The 26791-nt window shown below is 48.8% G+C and overlaps 1 long non-coding RNA gene across 1 annotated transcript in view; it reads right to left on the reverse strand.

Moving 5' to 3' along the window:
• Positions 1–4072: 4072 nt before the first annotated feature.
• LOC144334913 (uncharacterized) overlaps positions 4073–26791 on the reverse strand; it is a 108313-nt gene continuing 85594 nt past the window's right edge. The window contains exon 5 of the long non-coding RNA XR_013405171.1: positions 4073–4490. This is a non-coding gene — a long non-coding RNA (uncharacterized LOC144334913). The remainder of the gene's footprint in view (positions 4491–26791) is intronic.

Here is a 26791-nt window from a genome sequence, read left to right on the forward strand (position 1 = left end):
GTGAGCAGAAGGATGACCAAGGAGGTGACCAGCAAAATACCCCTTTCGAAGCCTCAATACTGTTCCATAGTGAGCAAAGGCACAGCTCCTCTATGGACGAAGCCATTAATAGTCGATCCTGGCAGGCAGAGTGCAGATTCCTTCGAATCAGAAATTTGAACTCTGGTCAGCGACTGCTGTACTGATTGAGTAAATCTTAGGATTTGTTGTTAATGGTAAAGTCTACAAAAACAGAAACAGTCTGAAGGAGTTTGAGAGGGTGTGGGCTCAGCTGCAATCTCTCCTCCCAAGGCCGTTGGTTAACATCATCTCCAGCCCTGTGGAAAGACAGCAGCAGTGAAGAAAATGTCGGGCAAACATTTGGTGTGTTTGTACCCTTCTCCCAGAAATCCTAAATGCTTTGCATGTTTCAGCTAATAATTCATTGAAATGGATTATGCTGACCATTTTATAACCTACTTCACTGCTCTCCTGTCTAAATCCATCCCTTCGTGACACATTTTTTACACTTGGCTCATTTTTTCAATTGTGTTTGCTGTCTTACTGCCATGTAAAGGATAAACGTGCATGTCTATGTTGATTGGACTGAGACAGCTAATGCTAAATATGTCTCTGTTCCTTGAAGGTTGACTTGTGATGGTGTCATTTAAGTCTCTTACTTTTTCCCCTTGAGTCAGCAAAATATTCCATGTTACTTTGAGCAAAACTTGCTCACTAGTGTTATGGAGGGTATAAAAGCAAATGGAATAAGTTTCCTGCCTTCAGGAGGATTGAAATCTCAAAGTCGGTATGACAGCATGGATGGGAGTCAGCTCAGTTTGCAGCTTTTAAAACATGTTGGAATCTTTCCTCTGCCACTTTTAATGGTGAGACCCTGAGCAAATCATTTCCACAAGCATCAGGCTCCCCATCTATGACATGGAAGTAAAAATAGCAATCTTGACAAAATTGTGATGACTACAGACGTGTACCTAACCTCTTATTTACCGCCTCCCGATAGAAGATATTGTAACTCATCCCATTTGAGAGCAGGTGGTGATCACCCCATCCTGTGAGATTCAAGTATAATAATTATCTGGAATCCCCCATCTGCAGGCGAGGAAGACCCAGCAGCCCTCACAATGTCTTCTGGAAACTGGATTTTGTTTGAAGGGTGAACTGACTCCAAGTTTCTTCTGTTTTCACGTATTGTCCTTCCTACGTGTCTCCTGGGGTTTTTCCCTACCTCCCAATCTACATTAACCTGATAACAGCCAGCTATGTTTTCTAGAATTCCCCTAAATTGACTCATGCCAAATACTGAATACAGTAGATTGGGAGGGTTCATTAAATCACGATAGAGCATCCTAAAGAAGGAAAGTAGACACCTTTGTTCTTAAAGGGTCTTCAGCCATCCCACCCTGGAGAAGGTTGCTGATTGCCTCTTCTCCTCGGGCAGTCTTGTTACTATGCATCACTTTTTTTTTTTTTTTTTTCCTGAGATGAAGTCTCTGTCACTCAGGCTGGAGTGCAGTGTCATGATCTTGTCTCACTGCAACCTCCATCTCCTGGGTTCAAGTGATTCTCCTGCCTCAGCCTTCCGAGTAGCTGGACTACAGGTATGTGCCACCACACCCAGCTAATTTTTGTATTTTTGGTAGAGACAGGGTTTCACAATATTGGTCAGACTGGTCTTGAACTCTTGACTTCGTGATCCATCCACGTTGGCTTCCCAAAGTGCTAGGATTACAGGCGTGAGTCACCGCACCCGGCCTGCATCACTTTTTATGCCTCGTCTTCATCCTTACAGCTTCTCCTTCCTAGGGGCCTCAACTCCCAACCCTGGAGTAAGGGTCACAACTGTCCATCTTCATGCAACACAGCTTAGTTCCCCTTCTTCTCCTCCCCACCATGCCCTATGGGCTGCTTTTCTACAACCAGAATGGAGACCCAGGGAGATCTGCTAAACTAAGACAGTTCTCACCCCTGGGAGAAAAATCTACTTCCCAGTTCTCAGTCCTGCTAAACTATTGTTAAGATAAAGAAGGACCATGATAAATCCTATTGGCTAAGAGAAGAAGATTCTCCAGGTTGCCATAGGACAAGAGAGGAAGTGACAGAATCTGCAGCCATTTGGTCGAATATGTGATATGTGAGTCATTCTGAGGAGTACGTTAAAATTCTGTAGTCAGATCTTGGAAAATGATATTGCCAGTAGAGGGAAGAATGTAACAAAAAACCCAGGCAGAAAACAAACAAGTGTGTGTGGAGAAGAACAATAATGTGATGTGAATGAAGGGTTCGGTGTCATGAGTGAGAAATGGCTGACCGAAAGTAGGGAGATGCAGAGAGGAAGATACCACGGGAAGACTGAACATCACATTAAGTGATTTAGGTGATTCTGCCTGCAGTGCAAATATTTTGGGCTCTGAAGTGAAGTCATCAAAAGGTTTACGTCTGTAATGGAGGATTGGTCTAGATAGCCTCTCAGATCCCACTCGGCTTTGAGATCCTTGATTCCGGGTCACACCTGCGGGTCTGGAGGGCAGTTCTTCAGGGTCATGAAGGAAGGATTCCAGGAGGCTGGAACATGAAGGACATTCAGGTGACCACATCAAGAGATCAAGTGGGGTAACAAGAGCCTGAACTAGAAGGAATGCAGTGTAAATATGAAGAAGAGGAAATGGGAAACTGACTAGAAACGATAAGTAGAGAAAAAGGGAAACGTGTGATTCCAAGGTTTAGAACAGTATTTGTAAGTTACAGTCCCACAACTTCTTGCAGAAACAGTATCTAAGAGAGTCATTTTAAAAAGAATAGCAAACTTCCAAGTTCCACGGAAAGACATCAGCATCTCTGTGGAGTGAATTGGGGAAAGAGAATGAAGAAGTCTGTTCAACTTTTAGATATACAAAATGTGAATTGAATTGCATGAGTGACACCAACAATGTGAAGATATTTAACAGGAGCTCTTTTTTCCCTTTTTGGCCTGTAGTATTTAATCCTTCTATCATCATTATCGTCCTTTCTCTAATTTAATGTCTTTGAACCTTTCTTCAAAAATCCACTATGTATAGGTAACATGTTTGTGAGATTATTACTAGACCCTCTAGGAGGTTTCATTAACCCAGTTTTGATAGTTCAGGTAAGTCCTCCACCATTTTTTTTCCAAGTTGTCTTAGCTCTTTTGGGTTCTTTAAATTTCCAGACACATTTTGGAATCTGCTAGTTCATTTCTACTGAAAAAAAATAAAATAAAATCATGCTGGGATTTTGATTGGAATTGCATTAAACCTCTGCTCCACAAGGGCAGAACTGACATCTTAACAATATTGAGCCTGCTGATCCATGAACACAGTATATCACTTCATTTATTTAGTTCTTTAATTTATCTCAGCATCACTGCCTGCTTTACAGTGCATAGATCTTACACATCTTTTGTCAGATTTAGTCTTAATATTACTTTGTAAATTTCCATTTCCAATTATTTCTTTGCCAGTGTATAAAGAGATAAATACTGCTTATGGAAAGTTTGCAAGATACAAGCTAAACCCAAACTCACTTATTAGTAAGTAATTTATTATTAGTAGTTTTAGTGGCTTTTTGTGATTTCAGGAGATTTTCCACACGGGTGATCACGTCACCTGCAGATACAGATAGTTTTAAATCTTATTTTCTAATAAGGGTGCATTTTATGTGTTTTAACTTGCCTTATTGCACTGACTAGACTCCAAAAAAATGCTGAAAAGCAGTGAGAAAAAAGTCATCAGGTGGGATGGTAAATACAGCCCTTGTTCTTCCATTTTGACCTGAAGCACCCAGTGTGATCATTTTCTCATTTGATTTTTGTGAGGACTTTTTGTTTCCTTTTTTTCCTTTATTTTTTTTTAAAAATACACTTTATCTTTTAGGCAGTTTCACGTTCACAGAAAAATTGAGGGAAAGGTGCAGAGAGACCTTCTATATGCCTTCCCTTCCCCCACGTGCACAGCCTCCCCAACTAACAACACTCCTGCCCAGAAGGAGCATTTGTAATAATTGAAGAACCTACGTTGACATATTGTCACCCAGAGTCCACAGTTTACATGAGGGCTCCGTCTTGGTGCTTGTTCTATGGGTTTGAACAAATATGTCATGACATGTATCCACCATGATAGCATCGTACAGAGCAGTTGCACTAAAATCCTAAAAATCTCCGTGTTTCACCTCCTCATCTCTCCCTCTTCCCAACACCTGGGAAGCACGGACATTTTCACTCCATAGTCTGGCCTTTTTCGGGATGTCCTTTAGTTGGAAGCTTACAGTATTTAGTCTTTTCCGAGGGGCCTCTTTTGTGTAGCCGTGCATGTTTAAAGTTCCTACGTGTCTTTTCATGGCTTGACAGCTCACTTCCCTTCAGTGCTAAAGAATATTCCATTGTTTGGATATATCACAGGTTATTTATCCACTCACCTAGTGAAGAACATTTTGGTTTCTTCGTTGCCTCCAAGTTTGAGCAATTATGAATAAAGCTGGAATAAAATGAGCAATTATGATTAAAGCTTCTATAAATGTCCATGTGCAGGTTTTTCTGTGAACACAAGTTTTCAACTCCTTTGGATAAATACCTAAGAGTGCAATTGCTGGAGCACATGTTAAGAGGATATCTCGTGCCCATCAATGATACACTGGATACACAAAATGTGGCACGTATATACCACGGAATACTATGCAACCATAAAAAAGAATGGGTTCCTGTCCTTTACAGGGACATGGATGAAGCTGGAAGCCATCATTCTCAGCAAACTAAAAGGAACAGAAAACCAAACACCACATGCTCTCACTCATAAGTGGCAGTTGAACAATGAGATCACATGGACACGGGGAGGGGAACGACACACACGGGGGCCTGTTGGGGGGTGGGGGCAAGAGGAGGGAGGGCATTAGGACAAATACTTCATGCATGCAGGGCTTAAAACCTAGATGATGGGTTGACAGGTGCAGCAAACCCCCATGGCACATGTATACCTATGTAACACACCTGCATATGTATCTAAGAACTTAAAGTAAAATGTAAAAATAAAAAATAGGGAGTATAGTTTGGTAAGACAATGTGATAATTTTACAAACACAAAACATGTCATACCCACTTCCCCACCTCCCTCAAGTGCTTTCAACAGCATCCTGTTGCTGTTATTAAGAGAATAAAGCATCTACCATCATCTCCCAGCCCCTGCCTGCCTGCCTTCATTCTTGTCTTGTGCCACTTTCTCCCGTGTTTACTTCCTTGCACGTGCCTGTTTCCTGCTGCAAGAGGCATTCTGCACGCACCCCCATCTCTGTTTAGACCGTGGTGTCCCTACACTCCACCCCCCTCAACAAGCAACCTCTACTTCTCTCCAGACTGCAAGGGGATCATACCTTCCAGAATGCATCGGTTTTCTACCTCTCATCCCAAGATACGCCAGATTCTTTTACAGCATAAATTTAGAGAACCCCGCTTCCCTTTCTTTGGTGCGCTTTCCTCAATTCTTCATCAGAAACCCATTAGACTGATTGTCATATTAGTGCCCATTCTCCCCATCAGGCCGCAAGTTCGTGTGAGCAGGGGCCGCAGTCATGTTGGTGAACCACGGTATTCTCAGTGACTATCCATGTGCTTAGAAAGTATTTGCTGAATGGGTAAATGGGTCTGCAGTTCCAACCAAAGCTAGAAGCTTGACTTTGGAAGAATGAAAGTAGATAACATCTCCAAAGCAGACCCCATAGCATGAAAAAAGAAAGGAAGAACGGAGGCAGAGCTGAAGGATGAATATTGGCACAGGAGTAGGTGAGACTTTGATGTAGTTTGAACTACATCAAAATCTTAAGAGTAGCCATTTCAGGATGACAAGAGAACAATATATTGTTTTTGTTCTTTCTTTTCAACATTTGCAAAGTTTTTTGCCTTGAGTATAGTCACTTTTGCAATCAGAGGTTACAGTGCTTGATGGAATGAGGCCATGAAGCACACACACCACCGAGTTTCTAACACAGAGCAATCTGTGAGGAAGGATGGAGACACAGGAAAGGTTCATTTTAAAGCAATGCAGGTGTTTTCTTTATAAAGGCAAAAGACATTTTTTAAAGTGTTTGCATCATACGCAAGTCTGCTAAATTTGGTCAAGAAACAGAGAAAACAGTAACAGAAGAACACTTTAGCCCACAAGGAGACCAGCACACCCAGCTCGAGACCACTCCAGATGAGGAGTGGAGAGTGGTTTCCTCACAGCTGACCCACAGGATCGGGTAACACAAGCAGAAGGGAAACATGGGGACCACAGAGACATCAGACTGTGGACTTCATAGCAAGAGACAGCAACACAAACTAGCGGAGTCATTAAAAACTATGGTAAAAAGAGGTCCACATTCTATTTTAACCTGAAATCAGTGGCACGGGGACCACCACACCACCCTGCAGTTGCCTCCTCCCTCCCCCACACACAGCAGCCTCCTGGGACAACATCCTACTTCCAACTTGCAGTTGCCTCCCGTCCCACCCCCCCACAGTGGCCCCCTACGACAACATCGTACTTCCACCCTGCAGCTGCCTCCCATCCCCAACACACAGCAGCCTCCTGGGACAACTTCCTACTTGCCGGCCACAGCCTGGAGCCCCCAAAGCATGGAGGGGCTTAGCGAGCCACACAGCATTCCCCCTTCACACCTGGGAAGTCAGCCCCTCACTGAAGTGGGTCCTGTGCCCACCAGCTGTGCACGATCAGAGGTGTGAGGTTATGGACCTGGTCACCCACTGTGCAGAGAGGCGTGAGGTCATGGACCTAGTCACCCGTTGTGCACGATCAGAGGTGTGCAAGGTTCCAGACCTGGTCACCCACTATGCACAATCAGAGGTGTGAGGTGATGGACCCGGTCACCCGCTGGGTATGAATAGAGGTGTGGGTGGTTAGTGACCTGGTCACCAGCTCTGCACAATCAGAGCCATGCGAAGTTGCAGACCTGGTCACCAGCTGCACCCAATCAGAAGCTTTTGAGGTTAGGGACCTGGTCACCTGCTGTGCACAGAAGTGTGAGGTTATGGACCTCGTCACCCGCTGTGCATGATCAGAGGTGGGCCAGGTTAGGGACCATGTGCGTGGTGATGGACCTGATCAGCAGCCAAGACACCTGCCGTTTCCAGTGTCATCCCGGCTTCTTTCAAAACTGGAAAAGTCTTCAGATATTTCCCAAAAGCTTGTCCATCTTTGAAAACGATATGCGTGTGCACAGGTGATACCGATGACTGAAGATTGAAGGTTAGAGCATTCCAGCCCCATGCCCATGTCCCATCCCATCTGCGAAAACTTGAGCACAAACATCTCCCTCTCTGAAGCTCCCTGAACCCTGTGGCAGGCCTGAGACTCAGGTCCAGTGTCCTGTCAGTTACACTGAACAAAATGTAATTCAACACTGGCCATGGGCCCTGTGCTTTAAAAACCACATATAAATCTCCCAAAGAACTACAATCTATGAAAGCTTTCATGGCTAGTATTTTAGGAAGACTGATCAGTCTTGACCTAAATCAAAGCCGACACTGCCCAAATGCACTCTAACCCCAGCTTCGTGCACAGGCAGCCATCGCCTGGCCGTCAGGGTGACCAGCAGCCTGGGCACAGACAGGACCAGCGCCGGTCCCTCCCTGCACCTTAAGGGGGCTTCTGAGCTGCTGTCCATGATCAGTGATGGTGACGCCCAGAGCAGCTTTCCGGGAAAGCAGTAAACCTTTCAGGTCCTCACCTCACGAGGATGGCCATGTATAAATCAACCGCCTTTGTTACTGCCCTGCCATTCTCAAAGAGGAGATGGGTTAAACTTCTTTATCCACATGCCCAACACAAGGCACACCTGCCCCAGCACGAGGCTCATCTACTTAATCCCGGGAAACTCACACAACCCACAATCAGAGGCCGCGCACAATCAGAGGCCGCGCACAATCAGAGGCCGCGCACAATCCGAGACTGAGCACAATCAGAGACCACACACAATCAGAGGCTGCACAGAGACCACACACAGAGACCCACACAATCAGAGGCCACAAAGAGGCCAGAGGCCACAATCAGAGACTATACACAATCACAGGATGTGCACAATCAGAGGCCATGCACAGTCTCTGCAACCTCATCAGAAACTGTTTCTGACCATTCACCTGAGGCCACCAAGTTTAAATGAGAGGCCCAGGTTTTAAAAGACAGCAGGAGTTCTCTGAAGGCAAACTCCGTGCATTCCACCATCAGCACCATTTGTGCCTGTCACGGTCAGGAAGAACCACAACCACGTCTCGGTGCCCTTGCAGTGCAGGGCGCTGCGTTTCTCCCCCTTTCCAAACCCGCGGCGGCTCCTGGCGACCCAGCGCCTCTGCTCAGCCACACGCCCCCAAGGCCTTCCTCCCTCACCCCACAGGGGAGCTCCCGCAGCCGGGCTATCTGGCTCATCACTCCGATTCAGTCACTTACACCCTCATTCCAGGCTGAAAATCTCTTCTGAAAATATCCAAATCTTACCCACGTCAGGCTCCATCTTTTCCCCAGAGCTCCTCATCCCCTCCAGAGCAGCAGCCCTGGTGCCCGTGCAGCCGGGGCCTGTGGGCAGATCCGTGGGCTCAGAATGCCCAGCCCCTCAGCCCCTCTGTGTGTCCCCTTACTCCCTGCTCCCTGGCGTTAATGCCCTCCGTCTTCGATTTCCTGATAGGCCAAAGGGGGTTAATTCTAAGAGTGCTAACCGAACTGGATCACTTAACACCATGTCGGGCCCAGAATACCCCTTGGTCAATGACAGGTATTGCTGCGCTGTTACCATTGCGCTGGGTCCAGGTTTCCTGTGAGCCCTTTAGGCTCTTTGCCGTAAAGGCCACTCAATGGTCCTGTCCAAGCCTGTCTGTGGCAGATGGACAGGTGAGTGGCCGATGCACACGTGTGATGCTGAATGGGATCGTGCAAAGCTGGCCCCGCGTATTGTGGTCAACGTAAGAAAAAAGTCGCCCATGCTTGCTTGCTGCTGCCCTGCGGTGTCCAGAAGGAGCCGCTTAAAGGCAACTGCGCCGCACCTACCTTCTTGGAAGGAGACGGCAAGACCAGACTGGCTGGAGCTGGGAAGTTGTGCGCTACAGATCAGGGCTGCGTAACCCAGGGAAGGCATCACTCGAAACACGTGCTGGAGGGCAGCCAATCCGACCCGACCGTCCACCTCCAGGGTCAGCCATGGGGCTCCACTTGATGTGTCATCCTGATCACCCCTCACAGAGCAAATGAGCCTTTGACTTCAGCCTGTCCTAGGTACAACACCGACTCCCACCTCCCACGTCCTGAACCAGCCTGTTCCGGGGATTGCTGTGGAGGTAGAGGAGCAGGCCCAAGACATCTAGTGGCATTTCCTGGCAAGGACACTCACCATGCTCGACCATAAAACTCGGGTCAACTGGTTTTTCGGAGGGACTGTAATTTACTTGTGGCACGCATGGATACTGATTGACCCAGGGAGGGGCACGGAGGAGGCTGAAGGAAAACCCATGGTGACTGCGCCAGGCATTCCCGCACACACCGACATCTTCAGACTGGGGCGGCGTCCTAGTCTTACAATCAAACCGAAAGCCCAGAGAAACTAGGGACCTTGTCCAAGACCAGCAACAGGTATGTGGGCAGCTGGGATTCAACTAAGTCCTTTCCTGGATCCATCCGCGCTGCTCCCTGCCCCCACTCCCACCACCCCGCCATGGCCCCCGATAGACACAGCAGGTCTGAACATCAGGCACCCCGCACGCAGAGTACGGAGCAGAGCCGGCTTCCGCAGTGGGATCTCACACACATCCCACTCCCCTTCTTGCCGAATGCCTCGGGACTCTGTGCGGTCAAGTCTGCAGATGTGGCCTCACTCTGCGCTAGGAGATCTGGGTGGCCGGCAACGTTTTGCAGAGTGCTCCTCCAGACGGGGCTCGTCGGCTGATCCATGAGACACAGGACACCTGAGAGAAGGGCCGACAAACCCCACAAAGTCGCTCCCAACATGGAGAGGACAGGACCACAGCGGGGCTCTCGCAGTCCACGCTTTGGACAGGTCTTGCTGCAAACTGTGGTGCTCGTCAGGCGCGAGGAAGTTTCCCAGGGCAGGAGCTCTAAGTGACACAGCAAAAGCGACACAGGCGATGCAGCAGGATGTACTTCAGCTCAGGGCTCAGGAACCACGGGGTGCAGCGTGGCCTGCAGCAAACCAGACACATCAGAAGCCAATGTCCCACCTTTTACATTCAGTGACATTGAACGGAGGGAGTTATATGTAGCAATCATCTTCCTGGGGGACCCGTACAGCACGCATGACCACCGACACTGACCACGAGTCCTTCCTAGGTCCTGGGGGCTACCCCACTTTACACGCACGGTTCCATGCACAAATCTACGCGTGGCAGTTGTTAGCCCCAGCTTAGAGATGAGGAAAACGCTGCTGGAAAAGCTAAGTGAGAAAATCAGACTTCAGCACACCTGCCATCTCCAAGACCACTACTACTCTATGTGCTAGGGTCTCAAGGGTTGGGTGTGTGGCATTTTAAGTGACTAATTGTAGGTGGTTTTCTTCTCTCCTACACCTGTTTAGCCTGAACGTGCACGTACATGCTCTGCTGCAGGGGCACTGCCGTATGTAGACCAGCAATGCTCTTTCCTGCCTCGGGTTCTCGTCACTGCCTTCCGGAAAATCTCACCTGCTTTACAGCCAAGCCAGGTAGGCCTGGTCAGCCGCACAGTGAAACTCCTGCAGTGTCAGAGCTAAGTGCTGGCTGAGACTTTAACGGCGAAGACAGTGGAGTAATGGGGATAAAGTGAGCAAAACTGTATTGTAACGCAGATGAACGTCTAGAAGCAAAAGAAACTGACACCCCTGAGAGCAGGCGACTGTTTCTTACTATGATGTTAATAGCAGCTTGCTGTTTCCAGTGTCTCCGTGTGCCAGGGTTTCCAGTCAGCGTTTGTGTTTATCTGCTCTTGGGCTACCTGATCAAACCTCTGCAGAGATCAGGGATATCTAAATTGACCCAGTATCTGCAGGCTGGCTGCTCAGAGGCCGTGGTGTGGAACGGCCAGGACATCGCTTAGTCATACGGGGCACAAGCATGTCACTTGCCACTCGTGTCTTTCTGTTTCATCAAACCCTCTTTTCTCCTGAATATTGACCATAGCAAAGTCATTAGCCTTTGAGATGCATTTGAAACATCAACTTGCTTTGTTCAAGAGGTTTAAGACACACGTAAGTCTTTCTTGCCATGCTCAACACACACAGCCGGCCGTTTCTGAAGTCAGTGTTTCTGGAACAAAAGCCTCGGCCTGCCCCAGTGAACATTCACACTGAGCACACTGTCGCAAGGCTGCTTGGCCAACCAGCAGGGGGCAGGAGAGAGCTGCAGGGGCCACGTGGGGTCCCTGCAAAGGCGCCTCACTCCCTCAGTCAAGCGCGGTGCCTCCTGCCAACCCAGTGGCTTCCTCCAAGGGGAAGAGGCCTCTTCAGCTGCTACTGCACTGATTTCAGACGGCTCAGCCAATGGGGCAACAGATTCAACAGAGTTCCATGTTGTTTAAGGAAAACTTCTGTTACCAGGCAACCTTAGTACCATATTCAACGTAAAATAACCAACAACATTGTTTCCAAAACAACATGCTACTAGTGCCTTATCCTTCAATGCTGCTTAAACACGGAAAAGTATGAGGAAAAAAGAGCATGGCACTTACTTCTTAAAAAATAACACCTCTTCCAGGTTATTTTTACCCCTATCACATAAAGACTTAGAACTGTGGATTCCCTACAGGAATGTGGAGTGGGGTTGGATCCCCACACTGACCCAGCCTCACCCCAGGTCAGTCATCCCCCCACCACGGGGTTCACACCTCTCCAGACACTGTCACCTCATCAAGGAAAGGTGGCGTCTCTGAGCTCTCTTCGCAGGAAGCACCCGAACGGGAGCTAGAGACACAGACACACCCACAACTACTTTGAAATCCTAAACATATTTAAGGACTTCATTATTAGTTTTTTAAAACTGTAAGAACAAAGTGACCCTGGTTTTAACCTCTCTGCCACAATAACACCGTGTGCATCTGTCTTTTGCTATTTGTTCCTTCTCCAGCAGCTGCTGCCTGGCTGGCCGACTGCAGAAGAACAGCCTCTGGTACTCCCGGGAAGCCCTCGGTAAAAGCGTGAACACCACGATCACGTCTCAGGACGCCGCACATGTTAGGGTCGCCCACAGACCGCCATTCCCAGTGCCTAGAAGGCACTGAACGGGCCTCCTGCTCTTTGTAAATGTCAACTTTCCTAAGCTAAGTTTTCTTGAAAATTTTTAACTGCAGTCCACACGTACTTCTTTGTGTCTTGTTTTTATCCTAGAGGAATACTTTTATGGAAAATTAAGCTTGCAAGGTTGAAGGATTTTCTGAAAGTCGACTCCTAATCCTGGAAGAAAAAAAAAAAATGGGCCAAAGGTGGTGCTCACGCCTGTAATCCCAGCAGTTTCGGAGGTTGAGGCCAGGAGATTGCTTGAGCCCAGGAGCTCGAGACCAGCCTGGAAAACATGGCAAAACCCTGTCTCTACTAAAAATACCAATAATAATAATAATAAAGCTGGGCATGGTGACGTGTGTCTAGTCACAGCAACTCAGGAAGCTGAGGTGGGAAGATCACCTGAGCCCAGGAGGTGAAGGCTGCAGTCAGCCCAGATTTGCATCACTGCACTCCAGCTTGGGCGACAGAGTGAGACACCGTCTCGAAAAAACAAAAAGCAAAAACCAACTGTATAAATCATTATAGAAGGGAGCTGGCCAGGCGCAGTGGCTCACGCCTGTAATCCCAGCAATTTGGGAGGTCGAGGTGGGCAGATCACCTGAGGTCAGGAGTTTGAGACCAGCCTGGACACTATGGCAAAACCCCATCTCTAATAAAAATACAAAAATTAGCGGGGCATGGTGGTGGGTACCTGTAATCCCAACTACTGGGGAGGCTGAGGCAGGAGAAGCACTTCAACCCTGGAGGCGGAAGTTGCAGTGGGCCGAGACTGCGTCACTGCACTCCAGCCTGGGCAACAAGAGTGAGAGTCCACTTCAAAACATAAAAATAAAAATCAAGGGAGCTAATGTTTTTCATTTAAAGGAAGGGAGAAGAACATTCAGTATTTATACCTCTCAAGCACACATCTCCAGTGGTGTCCTAAAGTATTCAAGATACACATTCCTACAAATATAGCTCAAAACTACTCACCAAGTTACATGCTAAAAGCACATGCATTGTAAGAATGCTACATTATATTTTTTGAGCATCTGTATCCAATATTTTAGCATACTGGCAGTTTTCCCTTCAGGTGCTGTATGCCTAAATTATTACATGTTTAGTCATTCATTTTAGAATTTATGACTATTATGCTTTAGGCAATAAACATAAGCTACTAAATTAATGACTTAGGGGAAAAGTTACTAAGTTAACTTGGAAGTTAAACTTTGCAAACTGAATTTGTTGGACCTCATTCAAGCTAGATGATCAGTTTTTTAAATTGTTTCCTGTGTGTTTCCCTCCAGGATGGAAATAGCTTCACTCTCATCCACTGTGCACACTGCAGCCCACGCCTCTCGTCCACCGCGCCACACTGCAGCCTGCAATTCACCCTGTACCAGGCTTTCCACACCGTACCTGAAAGTCACTAAGTATAACCAAGAAGGAAATGAAAAGCAGATAAATGACCTCCACCCCTACATCCAGCATGCAAATGTTAAACATTCATCAAAGTAAAACCAAAATCCCACGTTAGCTCACGATTGTAACTGGTAGAGTTATGTGCATGGCAATTTAAAAAGTCTAGTTAAGTAAAAACCTAATTGAGACTCTCAAGAAAGACATCTGCAAAGATTGACAGTGAGGAGAGGACTTCACTCTGCATCCAGCCTGTTCTGGAAGCCACGGCCAAATGCCAGGTTGTATAGATCCGAAAAGCAGGAAAAAACAAGTGTTGAAAGGTGTACAGTCTCAGCAATGTACAAAATCGATGTAGGATGCTCAGAAACCTTGAATTTCCAATCAGGAAACAGCAACATGAGCAAGTTTCCCAGCAGTGCCCACTTTCTACCTACGGCACGTGTAACAGTTACGCTGGCCACCTCCGGGGGGACAGAGGCTTCCTGGTCACATTCGCTCTGGCAGCCACACAGCTGGCCCCGCCAAACACCTGTCTAATACTGAGGAACCACTCTCTCCCTGGGCTTTGCTCACTCTAGCCAGGAGAGCATATTTACAGAGTACTTTACTGAGTCCTCATTCAATGCGTCAAGCTTGTTGAAGGCAGGGCAACCCCATTCCTGGCCCAATTAAGTGAACTGAGCAGAGCAAATGCCTCCAGTTGGACGGCACTCAGTCACAACAGCAGTGGCCACTGTTCACAGGGCGCTGGCTTCGTGCCGAGAACAGTTACAAGCGTCTTCTCTCTGTCCGAGGAATGTGCACTGCAACCCTGTGGGGCCGTTTGCAACGTCCACCAGAGTTCTGAGGCAGCCAAGTCCAGGCTGTCCGTGGGCCTTGCCACGTGGCCGTCCACGTCCCCTGCAGATCAGACCTCACTGCAGGGACCACGGGTTCCAGGGCTGCCTTGAGGCACATGCTCCCTTCACCACCTCCTCCTGGCCCCTGACATCAACCCTCACCACTGCTGCCAACACTTGATTTTCTCATGGCTCCTGAGGGGCCTGTTCTGCCCTTCCCTGCTCCCTGCGTCCGGCTTGGAGGGTACCCACATCAACGCCAACGCTCACGTAATCACCAACCTTTCCACGGGGCTTGATGCCTAGGAGTCTCAATATCAGAAAGTCAGATTCCTGTGCTTGTTGGAGAATTTCTTCCCATTGTACAAGTGAAGGAGATAAAATTCTAGGTGCCTGCAATAACCTCATTTCCACAACGAAGCAACTTCAGTAGTAGCACAAAACAAACAAACAAACAAAAAAAAAGCTTTTTTTTTTTAAACTTCTTTTATACAAGCTAAATACAATTTAATTTTTACATCCACATTCTCATCAGCTCCCACCTGGTGAGCAGGCAAATAGTAATTTTCAAAGAAACAAATTGTTGCATAATTTTAACACTTAGCATTATCACTATTAAGCAAGAAGTATCCCAAAAATACATGATGATCTTGTTCTCACGTTCAAAAATTGATTGTCACACAGTGAAATAACACTTAATGCAAAGGAAATTTTCTTTTCAGGTATCTGTTCTGGAAAAGAAAAAAAAAAAAAGATTTCTGGCAAAGAGATAAACATTAATTATGTAACAATCCAAAATGCCTCTGGGAAAAATGATGTCATCCAATTAGTTCTTTGAAGTGTTACAAATGCAGCTGAGTTTTAATAGTAATTTCTCCATAATTATCAAAAGAGTCTTTAAAAATCTTAGTGCTGAAATAACTATAAATGGATATAATACGCAAAGCAGAAGAGTTAACATTTGGGGTAGATTTTGGCCCATATTTTTAACATATGCATAGTTATTCACCTAGTTGAAGCTTATCCCTCTCCTCCTAGGCTCTTCAAGACTGATTTTCAAACATAGACTGGCTTTTGGTACATGAAGGCAGCTTTAAAAGATGTCAGGATCAGGCCGGGCACAGTGGCTCAAGCCTGTAATCCCAGTATTTTAGGAGGGCAAGGTGGGCCGATCATTTGAGGCAAGGAGTTCGAGACCAGCCTGACCAATATGGCAAAACCCAGCCTATATTAAATATTTTTGTAATTAGCCAAGCGTGGTGGCACACACCTATAATCCCAGCTACTTGGGAGGCTGAGGCAGGGAGAACTGCTTGAAACCAGGAGGCAGAGGTTGCAGTGAGCCAAGATCGCACCACTGCACTCCAGCTTGGGCGACAAAGAGAGACGGTCTCAAACTAGAACTTAGCCCTCAGGAAAAGCATTGAGCACCCCCCACCCAAACCAACCCAAGGAATCACATGGCAATGGTTATCATCTGATTTCGACAAATAAAGTTCTGTTCTCCCCTCTGAACACAATGGTAAACACCTGCCATCAGCCCACAGAAACTCCCAGGACCCAGTAACACTGGACTAGCAAGATCAATGGGCCACGTATGCAGGGTTCAGCAGCAGAAAGTCATGGCACCGAGAATGGTGTGTGCTCAAACCAGATTCCTTGCTTTCGGGGTGAAGAGGCTTCCCGGGAAAATCTAGTCCAGTGGGATGGTTCCCACTTCCACCATGAGGAGGAAATGGGGGCTTTCCTGAGGGCACTGACAGGACCTGGGTCTCTGCCCCTTTGTCCTCTGTCCTGTTATGGGATGAGGGTGGGCTGAAGGCAGGTTTCCCCTACATCTTCCGGGCAGGAGAGATGGAGCTGACAAGTGGACGACGCTTTTTCCAAAACATTCCCATGTTTATAACCTGTTATCAACCTGTTTTCCCTGGAGATCAGTGAAGCAGCATCATTGATTCTCTTCCATTAGGGACAACCCGGTGTTATGGGAGGCAGGAGACGACATGCGAGCTGGTCTGAGTCAGTCACTTGTGTCTGGTCCCCAGCGTGCTCGTCTATCAAATGGGCGGCCCCACAGACCAGTGACTTTGAACCAGAGTTCCATGGAGGTTGCCCAAGGACAGGGAGGGGGAAGAGGGGGAAGAGGAGGAAGAGGAGGGAGGAGGAAAGGGAGGAAGGAAGGAAGAAGGGGAGGAAGGAAGGAAGAAGGGGAGAGGAAGGAAGGAAGAAGGGAAGGGGAAGGAAGAAGGGGAGGGGGCGGAAGAGGTGTGGAGGGAGGAGTGTGGAGGGAGCACTGTGGAGGGAGCAGTGTGGAAGGAGGAGCAGAAGGGGAGTTCTCTGAGGAGGAGGGCCAAGTTTTTGAGGTGTCTTGGAGTCAGAGGTGGCAGTGGCTTGGGCTCTAGGCCCTCTGTTGCATAGTTTTAGGCTTTAACTATTTATATTTGTGGACTCTTTAAAAGATTTAATTTGAAGGAAACCGGAGTTGGGGATACCTTGCTTCTAAAACACAATTTCTCAAGCCTGAGACTAAGTGCTAGGCATTGCTCATTCTGTTACAATCATTTCCTCCTATTTAAAATCAGCCACACACCCCCAACCTCTCTTCAGGGCAAACATATTTTCCGAGGATCTCAAACAGCAGAGCGAGCGGCCCGTGACCCCAGCCGTGGGCACGAGGAGCGAAGAGGAGACGTGTGGAGAGGGCTGCTGATGACATGAGAGGTAGAGGCCCGGCACCTCCCTCCAGGGGCTGTGCTCCTCCAGGCCTAAAGGACATCCTCGCCTCTGGGGTGAACAAGCAGCACAAACTATCAACACTTATTCCAAAAGAACAGGAAGAAAATTCAAACGAAGTTAATACAGTTACCCCAACACAACACTGCAGCAGCCCAGAAACAGGAGGGCCACTGAGCCTGAGGTGGGCGGTTCCAATAGCAGGACAGCGACGTTGGCATTAGGGCTTTTCGGCAAAGAAAAAAAAAAAAAAAGACACAAAAGGTAACATGGGCCACCCATTATTTCCTGCCAGTGGAAAGACACCCACAGGCCTCCAGATGCCAACGGCCCCTTGGGAACGAGCTCACGCAGCACTTCAGGTCTTCGCACGAGCAGGCACGTGGTGTCCTCAGTACCCCCGCCTGTGACACACACACCACACTTGACTCCCATACCTGAGGGTCCAGGGGAATGGCGGGAAGTTCTCGGGGGACCGGGCATCCTGTGAGGGCACTGCATGACTATGTACCTCAGAGGGGTCCCCGGGCAGGTGCTCTCTCTCCAAAGGATGAACTGGATCCTGACCACACCCAGATTGCGCTGGCCTCCAAGCCGAGCGCCAACATCTCACATCCAAAGGGATGCACAGATGCCTGCTGCACGTGGAGCCCAAGCCCCTCGCAGAGCTCAGGACGAACCCAGTGTCCAGGCCTGGGGCCGTCACCAGCCAGGAGAGGTGTCCGGGGCACTTCCCAGCGATGGCCACAAGAAGAAACAACTCAGGACAAAGCCAGTGTCCAGCCCCAGGGCCGTCACCAGCCTGGAGAGGCGTCTGGGGCATTTCCCAGCGATGGCCATGGGAAGTAACAACTCAGGCCCATCAGGGGCTTCCTCACTATACGGGTGTTAGAAGTAGAGACAGAGGTTCAGGTCTAGTGGCACAAACAGCGAAGGATCCCATGGAAATGTGGGCGTGGCCCCTCCATCCCAAAAGCCTGCATGGCTACTCCATTCTGCTCCCATCACACACATCCCCACACAGCCAAGCCCCTTCTCCTTTCCCCCACTGGATTCATCAAATCAAACCTCGCTGTCCTTGGAAAATGTACCATTAATTTACTTACTGCCCAGTAAAAAAGCACACTTCCAGTTAACATGACACCCCCGCTACGATAGAACAGCCTTAATTCAGACATGACGCAGAGGAACAGAGCGAGGAGGGGTCGAGGGCCGTCCTGGAATCGGCAGCTGTTTTCTGGGGAAAGTCCCCCTCCCACCCGAGCCCGACACTCGAGCCACACTCTCCCCATGGTGTCTGAAAACTCCATGAAGACAGGGTCACTCTGACCCCTTCACACCCACAACGCCAAAGAGGAGCAGGTGTTCAGGAAAAGTCTCCTGCTAGTGCTGAAGACAGGAATAATCCCTCGTGGTGCCCAGAATGTCAGGAGAAAACAAGGCACCATGTGGACGCCTTCCAGGTGAATTCTGGAATGACTCTGCCGAATGCCAGTCATCCTTTTACAGAACAAAACCAATACCGGAAAACATGTGTCGCCAGCAGAGAGATGGTCCTTTTGACGGCTTACAAACACACCTACGTTACGCTGAATTTATCTCAAGCCACCCTCTCTGTGCTAATGTAAAAAGTCTCCTTTATTAACCAGTAGCCTTTTTCATCTGGTGCTTTATTAACAAGCAAGACGGTCCTGTAACACTCAGGCATTGTTGAAAACGTCAAATGGAAGCCTAGAATCCTCTTCCGTGCAGCTTCACTGCAAAGTATTTTGACGTGAGCCAAATCATGCTATTCCTACATCTCCACAGGAAACTCAAGGCTTCATCAAGGAAACGCAGCATCATTTCTGCTAGGCACAGAAATTGGTGGGGTGGGCATGGGGTTGAGGGAACATTACATAGAAAGCACAACGCGATAATCACCTGTATGAGAGCCACACTGGCCGGCAAGCCCCGGTCGGCTCGGTCTCTACACAGTCACAGACGTGAGGCCTGGAGGGCAGACACCTGGCACTGCTGACTACCCCAAGGTCGTGGCCTCTGCCCCTTCTCTGCTGCTCATCAGCTCCAAGCTTCTGGCAACACCGCCTGCTGCCCCCACTGCCTCATCGACTCTTCGTGAAAAGCAAATGTTGCCAGGATAGCTTATGAGTACATTTGCCAGGAAAGCAGCTCCGATTGACGCTGAAACCCCTTCTCACACCCCTGGCAGCTCCCTTGCCCCCGATGTGTACATGCTTGCAGCTCTGACCTTGCTCAGTGTCCACACAGGCTCTGTCCACTGGAGAGCCAAAGGCAGACTCAATGTTGAGTCAGAAATACACAAAGAGGGTGAAGGTTACAAACTGCCTGCCTGCCCCTCAAAACACAGGTTGAAATCCTCAGCCTCAATGTGATGCTGTCAGGTGGTCTTTGGGAGGTAATGAGTTCCCGAGGCTGGAGACCCTTGAATGGGATTTGTGCCTCAGAAAGGGGCCCAGCAAATCCCTCACCCTCCCATTGTGTCAGGGCCAGAGAGAAGGTGTGTGCCAACCAGGAAAGAGCCCACACCAGAATTCACCCGTGCGGCACCCTGATCCTGCCTTCCAGCCGCTAGAACTGTGAGAAACAAATTCCTGTTGTTCATAAGCCGCTCAGTCAATGGTGTTTCGTTACAGCAGCCTGAGCTGCCTGAGATGACGATGCTCACCGCCCTACAGAAACGGCTACTCCCCTCTCCCAGAAAGAGGGGTTTAATTAAAATCCCTGTCTCTCCTCGCGGCCACCACAGATCTCACTCCCCCACCCTGTAAGCCAGCAATTGTTAGGATTAAAGGAAAATGAGGATCCTTTTAGACCAGCCCCTCCATATCGGTCTGAAGCCTGTAACTTTGCCCAATTCCACGGTGGCCGTGTCACTGCATTGCCCATGTCAGCTCTGTGTCTGCACTGGGTCCCAGGCTCTGCACAGACTCCTCTAGCTGCCCATCAGCACTGCCATTTCCCCTTCTGCTTTGCAGGTTATCCTTCAATATCCAACGCCCACCCCTCTGCAACCCAAGGCCTTCCGATCCAGGCATTCGGGGTGGGCTCAGCCATGTACTGCAGTCCTTGACTCAAGTAACCCAGGCCCAAGGCGTTGGCACCAATGATCTACTGGCTGTGGGGTCTACACAGCTACTCGCTGCCCCAGCCACACCAGGGCCCGGGAGGGGAGGCAGAGGAACCTGTGAAGTTGCCAACAGCCATATGGGAACAGGGGCCCCTGGGATGAGGAGGATGCCATGGAAGGAAATTCAGAGAAAGAAAGAGCCCCAAGGCTGGACGGGTCATGCCCAAAGCCTACACTGCTGAATTTTCCAGGTTTCTGAACTCAATCGCTGACCCACACAGCACATGTTTCCTGAGTGCTGACCCCGCGTGCCATTGGATACGGCAATAAAGTAGGACCCCCACCTCCCCCTTCCCCGACACATACACAGGGCCTCCGTCCTGGCGGGAATTCAGGCCTGGGGGCCCAGTTGGCACCGCGAGCCAAGGAAGGGGGCCCATTTCAGACAGATAGTGGGTGCAGCCTTGCCAAAGCCCAGCAGTCACCTGCACTGCCACAGCCAGGCTGAGTCCAGATCAGCCGCACAGAAACCTGACCCTCTCAAGGGCACGCCTGAGCTCATTAGGGACAGACACCGTCTCCTGCTGATCTCCAACACTTTCTCTGCATGTCTAGTTACATATGGACGACGCAGTCTCGGAAGCACAGCTGTGACTCTGGAGACAGATCCCAGGCCTCCCCCTGCTCCTCTCCGTGGTGCCATTGATGGGGAGGGGCCGGTATGGCCGCGAGGTCCCATACCCACAGCCACCATGCCACGGAGACACAGGCCTTCGACGATTATTTCTGCCAAAGAACCCTGCTGCGTCTTGGAGCACACCATGGTGGGCGGGAAGCTCCACCCGGAGAAACAGCGATGCTTCTCCCCAGAGCCAACGGAGGGCACCCCCCACCCTGCATTCAGCAGATTACTTACATTCTGGAAAACATCTGGGTTAATGGGGAACAGTAAAATGAAAAGGACACACTAGAAAGTTTAGAAGGTTGTGTGAAGTCTCAGGAGGTCCAAAGGTTTCTTAACCAAGACTGCTGCGGGCAACGAGCTTACAGGGAAAGTTTCCACACGGGCCTTCAACAAGCAACGCTCAGCAGGGAGGAGCCACGTTCTGGGCAGAACCTCAGAACAAGAACATCGGACACCACAAAGTCACAACAGAGCCAACAGCAACTGAAATACAGCGCTCTCCTAAGATGTGTGCGTCACCTGCAGAAAGTCACCACACATTAAGATGGGGGAAGAAAAGGATAAGGTTAGAAACAAATTTGAAGTAATTTCTGCATACGTAAAATTTCTACATCCACTGGCTTTCTTTCTGGGAGTAACAACTTTTACATGAGATGCACATCCCCGTTGGAAGGAGTTTGGGTTTTCCGTGGGCAGAGTCAAGGGCTCTCCAAGAAATGTGAACCTTTTCTCACTCACTAAGCCGCGTGCCCTGAGGCCGTCCTGGCCTGTCTGAGCCCCTCCCTGGCTCTGCCTCCAGCCAGCTCCTTCCAGCACTCACCCCGCTGCTCCCAGAGCCTGCACTGGCCCAGGATCTCCTCTTCTGCTGCTGTCAATCTTCCACTTTAGGGTAAATAAGTTGGAAACTAGAAAGTTATAAGACCCCTTAGCTTTTTAAAAATTTGTCTTCTCAGAAAACAATACTAATTCTACTTCCATGGTTTAATATGTTGCCCCCATCTGCAGGTTCATGGATATGTGTTTTTATATATTTTTTAATCAGTACTTATAAAAGCATGCACTGTTGCTACATTCAGTTCAATTACATTTGATGTAAGAAGTTTTAATTTCAGTGAATTCAGGCACTCAAAATTTAAGCCCTCTGACATCTATTAATCAAATGGGAAAATGACAGGTAGATATTACAAAAATCAAGAGAAGTGTTTAATGTAAATCTTGCACTTTCAAATATTTCCACAAATGTAATGTATACATTAGTACATAACCTTGAGCATTTTCACAACTCTTTGCACTCAAATTCCATTCTTAACTTTTATAGATAAATCGACATCCATATGTGATTTTAAGCAGCTCCAACATCAGCTCTTAAAAACAATCAGAAATGTTGCGGGCAAATCCCACCAAGCAGCAAATAACGGAACTGTACCCAACAACCCAGGTACCTCCCCTGAGGCATCTGGAACTTGAGCATTACAAGCAGCCTTTGGTTTCTGAGGCACCCGAGAGTGGGGACTCCCAACTCCCCAAGTCTAAGAAGGCCTCAGCGATAAGGAAAACTGGTCAAAAAGTCATCCCTGCCGGCTCCCTGTACCACGGGCTCCTCCCTGCCCGCCCTCAGCCACGTGCTTACAAGATCTCACTTCCTCTCTGTCCCGCAAAGCCTGACTCCTGATTCCAGCCCTGCCGCTTACTGGGATGTGGCCATGGACGTCAACTGCACCTGTAAGGCGAGAAGCTGGTCAGGATACAGGATCCTGGCCATCCTGGCAGTGCTCTAGCTGATACTGTAACTTGGTAGTGAGTTACTTAATGCAAAGGTTTAACTTTGAAAAATTTAGATACGTGTATTCTAAAAGGGAAATTCTGAACGTAGAACACAGGCCACACCCTCACACTGATGTTGTCTGGCCAGCACTTTTTTGTTTGCCTTTTCAATAGACGTTTTTAAAAGCAGTTTTCGGTTCATAGCAAAATCAAGAGGAAAGTACAGAGAGTCCTCACATATCCTTTCCCAGCACAGGCACAGCCTCCATCATTCTCCTGCCCTCACCAGACCCGCATCAACACGGCACCACCACCCACAGTCCACAGCTCACACGAGGACTCGGCCTGCTGCTGCTCACTCTGTGGGTTTCACAGACGTGGAACGGCATGCATCCCCCATGAAAGCCCCACCTGGAGTTGCTGCCCCACCCTTCACACCCCCTATGCTCCTCTCATTCATCTCTCCCCTCCCCAACCCCCTGACAGCCGCTGATTGTTTTAGTTTCCACAGCTTTGCCTTTTCCAGACTGTGCTGTGGTTGGACTCAGACAGCAGGCAGCCTTTCCAGATTGGAGTCTCACTTAGCAACATGCGTTTATGATCCTTCTGTGTCTTTTCATGGCTTAGGGGTCCAGTTCTTTTTAGTGCTGAATAATATCCCAGTATCTGACATACCACAGTTTATCCATTCACCTACTGAAGGGCATCTCGGTTGCTTTCTAGTTTTGGCAATTATAAAGCTGCTGTCAATGTCTGTGTGCACATTTCCGCATGGAAGTAAACTTTCAGCTCCTCCGAGTAAACGTCCAGGACTGTGATTGCTCCTGTGGTCGGAGAGCTTAGTTCCAAGGAAAACCGCCATGCTGCCTCCCACAGCAGCTGCCCCACCTCCCCCAGTGATGAGTGAGGGTCCTGATGCCCACACACCCACCAGCACGCGGCAGTGTCGGAGTTCGGGTTTTGGCCAGGCCGATGGGTGCACAGTGACGCCTCACCCTATGACATAAGACGCGGGTCATGTTTCCACGTGTAGATTTGCCATCTGTGTATCTTCTTTGTTGGGGTATCTGTCCAGGTCTTTGGTCCATTTTTAATCAGGTTGTTCATTTTCTTGTTGAGTTTTGAGAGTTCCTTGCACGGTTTGGATAACAGCCTTTCTCAGATGAGTCTTTTACAGATGCGTTCTCCCCGTCTGTGGCCTGCCCTCTCATGCTCCTGAGACACTATGTTTTATATTTTGAAAAACACTTTAGACAGAAGATGGACCTCCCAGCCCACCACGGTTCTCAGTTTGGCCGTGGTCACCACCCTCCCAGCCCTGGTTCCCACCTTTCCACGATCTGCTGGTCCTATGGGTGTCAACCCATACTAAGTCCCTAACATATCTCCAATGATGGCAACGTCAAAGCCGGCAGTTTGCAGGTAGAAAGGAGCTGATGGAGGCCGGAGCAGAGTGTGAAGGCCAGCGGATTCATCCCTCGGGGACCGGCAGGCCTCATCAGATATCCCCCTGGGTCACCTCCCAAATGAAGTACCTGCTTTGGCCGCGAGCAGGAAGCAGGACCTGGCCCAGATCTCAGCATATTTGACCTGGCACGGCATTTACAGGTGAGCCTCCATAACCGGAAACTCGACTCTCTGGGGAGAATGCATTTTCATTATCAAGGCTTTTAGGCTTTTAATTAAGAAACCAAAGAGCAGTGACTGGAGTGAGGATGCAGGGACTCTGGGTGACCCACACGCTCGTTTCCACCTGGCACGAAGGACCCTGGAGTGAGGGTGCAGTGCCTGTTCTGAGTCACCAGCACACTCATCATTTCTACATAAACAACCCTGTGAGCCTGTCCCAGGACTTTTTAGCCTAGACCTAAAAATTCACAGCTCAGGAAACCTTCATCATTTTAGGAACCTGAGGGGTGGGCCAGGGGGATCTCACAGAGTGAGGTGCTGTCTATGGGGTCAGCAAAGTGCAGCTGGGGCTTCCCGCAAGCACTTCAGGGAGGCCGTGCACTGGCCCGAGGCTGGTTCCGCCTCCTATCCTCGGTTCTCATGCCCAGCCGTGAGGGGAGCCCCCCGCTTCAGGAGCGGTCCCTGGCTCCAGGCCCTAACGTCCATGTCCAGGCCCCTGGTAGGGCAGCTTCTACCCCAGGGAGGCTGGGACTGGAGACAGCCTGGAGCTCTAGGCAATCCTGGCAACCACATGCTTCCCGAAGTGGCTGCAGACAAACTCCTGCTTCCAAAACCTGGCACGGGCTGTGTGAGGCCTGGAACGCGGGAGGCGCGATTACCCTCTCATGGTTATCAAGTCAAGTCATGGTCTCTTAGACCTAAGTGTGACTGGAAGTATACACATTATGGAAGTGTATATAAATGTGAATACAGAAACGCTCATTTTCCTTTTATATACCTTACATATATGTGTATACGTGCATATGTATAAAACATGGAAGAAAAAACCATACTTAAGATTTCAAATCTCACTCACAAAAATCTCAGAAGCAAATTATTATTCTTAAATTCTAAACAAAGATGTAACATTTTACATTCTTACAAACAAAACGTTCTCTATTAGCATTTTATTTTAAAAACTAAGAATGCATTGCACTCTCTCAATTTCGATTTTTAACTCAGCTCACAAAGGCCCCTGTAGAAAGGCCTCCGTACGGCGGCAAGGATGGCGGTGGTCACACCTGTGGCCATTTATCCTCTCTACATCTAGCTCCTCTCCCTGAGGCAACACACCTCCGAAGTCACAGCCTGGCCTCCCAACTCTCCCCCGTCCCGGGCCTTTTGGCATGTTGCTCTGCTGCACACACCTCAGCAAATACTGCTGATTAGCCAGAATCGCCCAGAAATCTCTTAACCTTGATTCTGGCTGCTTTTGTAATTTGTAATATCTGTACTTCTGGTGTGATTTGAGAAACAACACATTTTAAAATTAGAGAAGATGTGGTTTTTATTCTCTCCTTTCTACTTGCAATCTTGAAAATTCAAGTAGCAGCAAGGGTTTGTTGAAAGTAACTTCCACCAAATAGAACCTATTACAAAGGTACTACAGAGTGCCAAATAACCACATAGATGTAAAATAGAGATGCAGACACAGATATAAAATCCAATGGTTAAACCAAATTGAGAAATGCTTGCCAGTTTTGATAGGACTTCTAAAACTTGACATAAATGTTGGCTGAGGGATACAAGATGCTATGAGATGAGTGAGATGCTTGGCCTAGAACCACAGGCTCTCTCCTCTTTACAGCAGAAAATCCATAAGGAAGTCAAATCTGAAAGAACCAGGTACCGTTGAACGGCATACTCAGCCATCCTTCCCCATTCCTGGGCCAGCTGCGGTGAGTGCAGCCAGTCGTTCACCAACATCCATCATCCATCCTCCAGGCCATGGCTACACTTTACTCCCAGGCTCCCTGTCATTATGTAGATTAGGTAAATCAGGGCCACTCTCACCTTAAGCCTCCCCCGCCAGCATGGCAATCACCCATTCCCAACCACAGCAAGGACAGCCGTGTCCCTGGGAACGCAAAGCAGGGGTCGGGAAGAAACCTGGATCTCTGAATACCTCATGGAGCAGTCACCAGCCTGGAACATCCTCCCTGACAGGTTTGCAAGACAGAAAAACTCCTTGGTTCCTCAAGCTACAATACTGCAGAGTCTCAGGTCACAGCATCCTTACCTACCCTCGTCAGGAACCGTTCATGCTCATCAAGACATGAGAACAAAACTGCAGTGGCACAGTCACACTCAATGCAGACCACCTGCTGCTCACATTCATCGTATTAACACCAAAAAGCCACCGTGGTGGATATATCCTGGATGTGGACACTCGGCGGCTTTTTGCTGGAGATGTGCTTTGTGCATTTATCGCACAACCATCTTGGCGTCAGGAGGGGCTGTGCAGATGGCAGCTGTGCACGTCACAGGGAGTCTCAACTCGCTGGACTCTCAGCCAGCTCCCACTATCAGTGCCCGCAGAGTCCTCTCCTCCGGGAGCACGTGCTTGGACGC

Source organism: Macaca mulatta, chromosome 15, assembly GCF_049350105.2.
Source record: "Macaca mulatta isolate MMU2019108-1 chromosome 15, T2T-MMU8v2.0, whole genome shotgun sequence".
In the NCBI taxonomy this organism is placed as follows: domain Eukaryota; kingdom Metazoa; phylum Chordata; class Mammalia; order Primates; family Cercopithecidae; genus Macaca; species Macaca mulatta.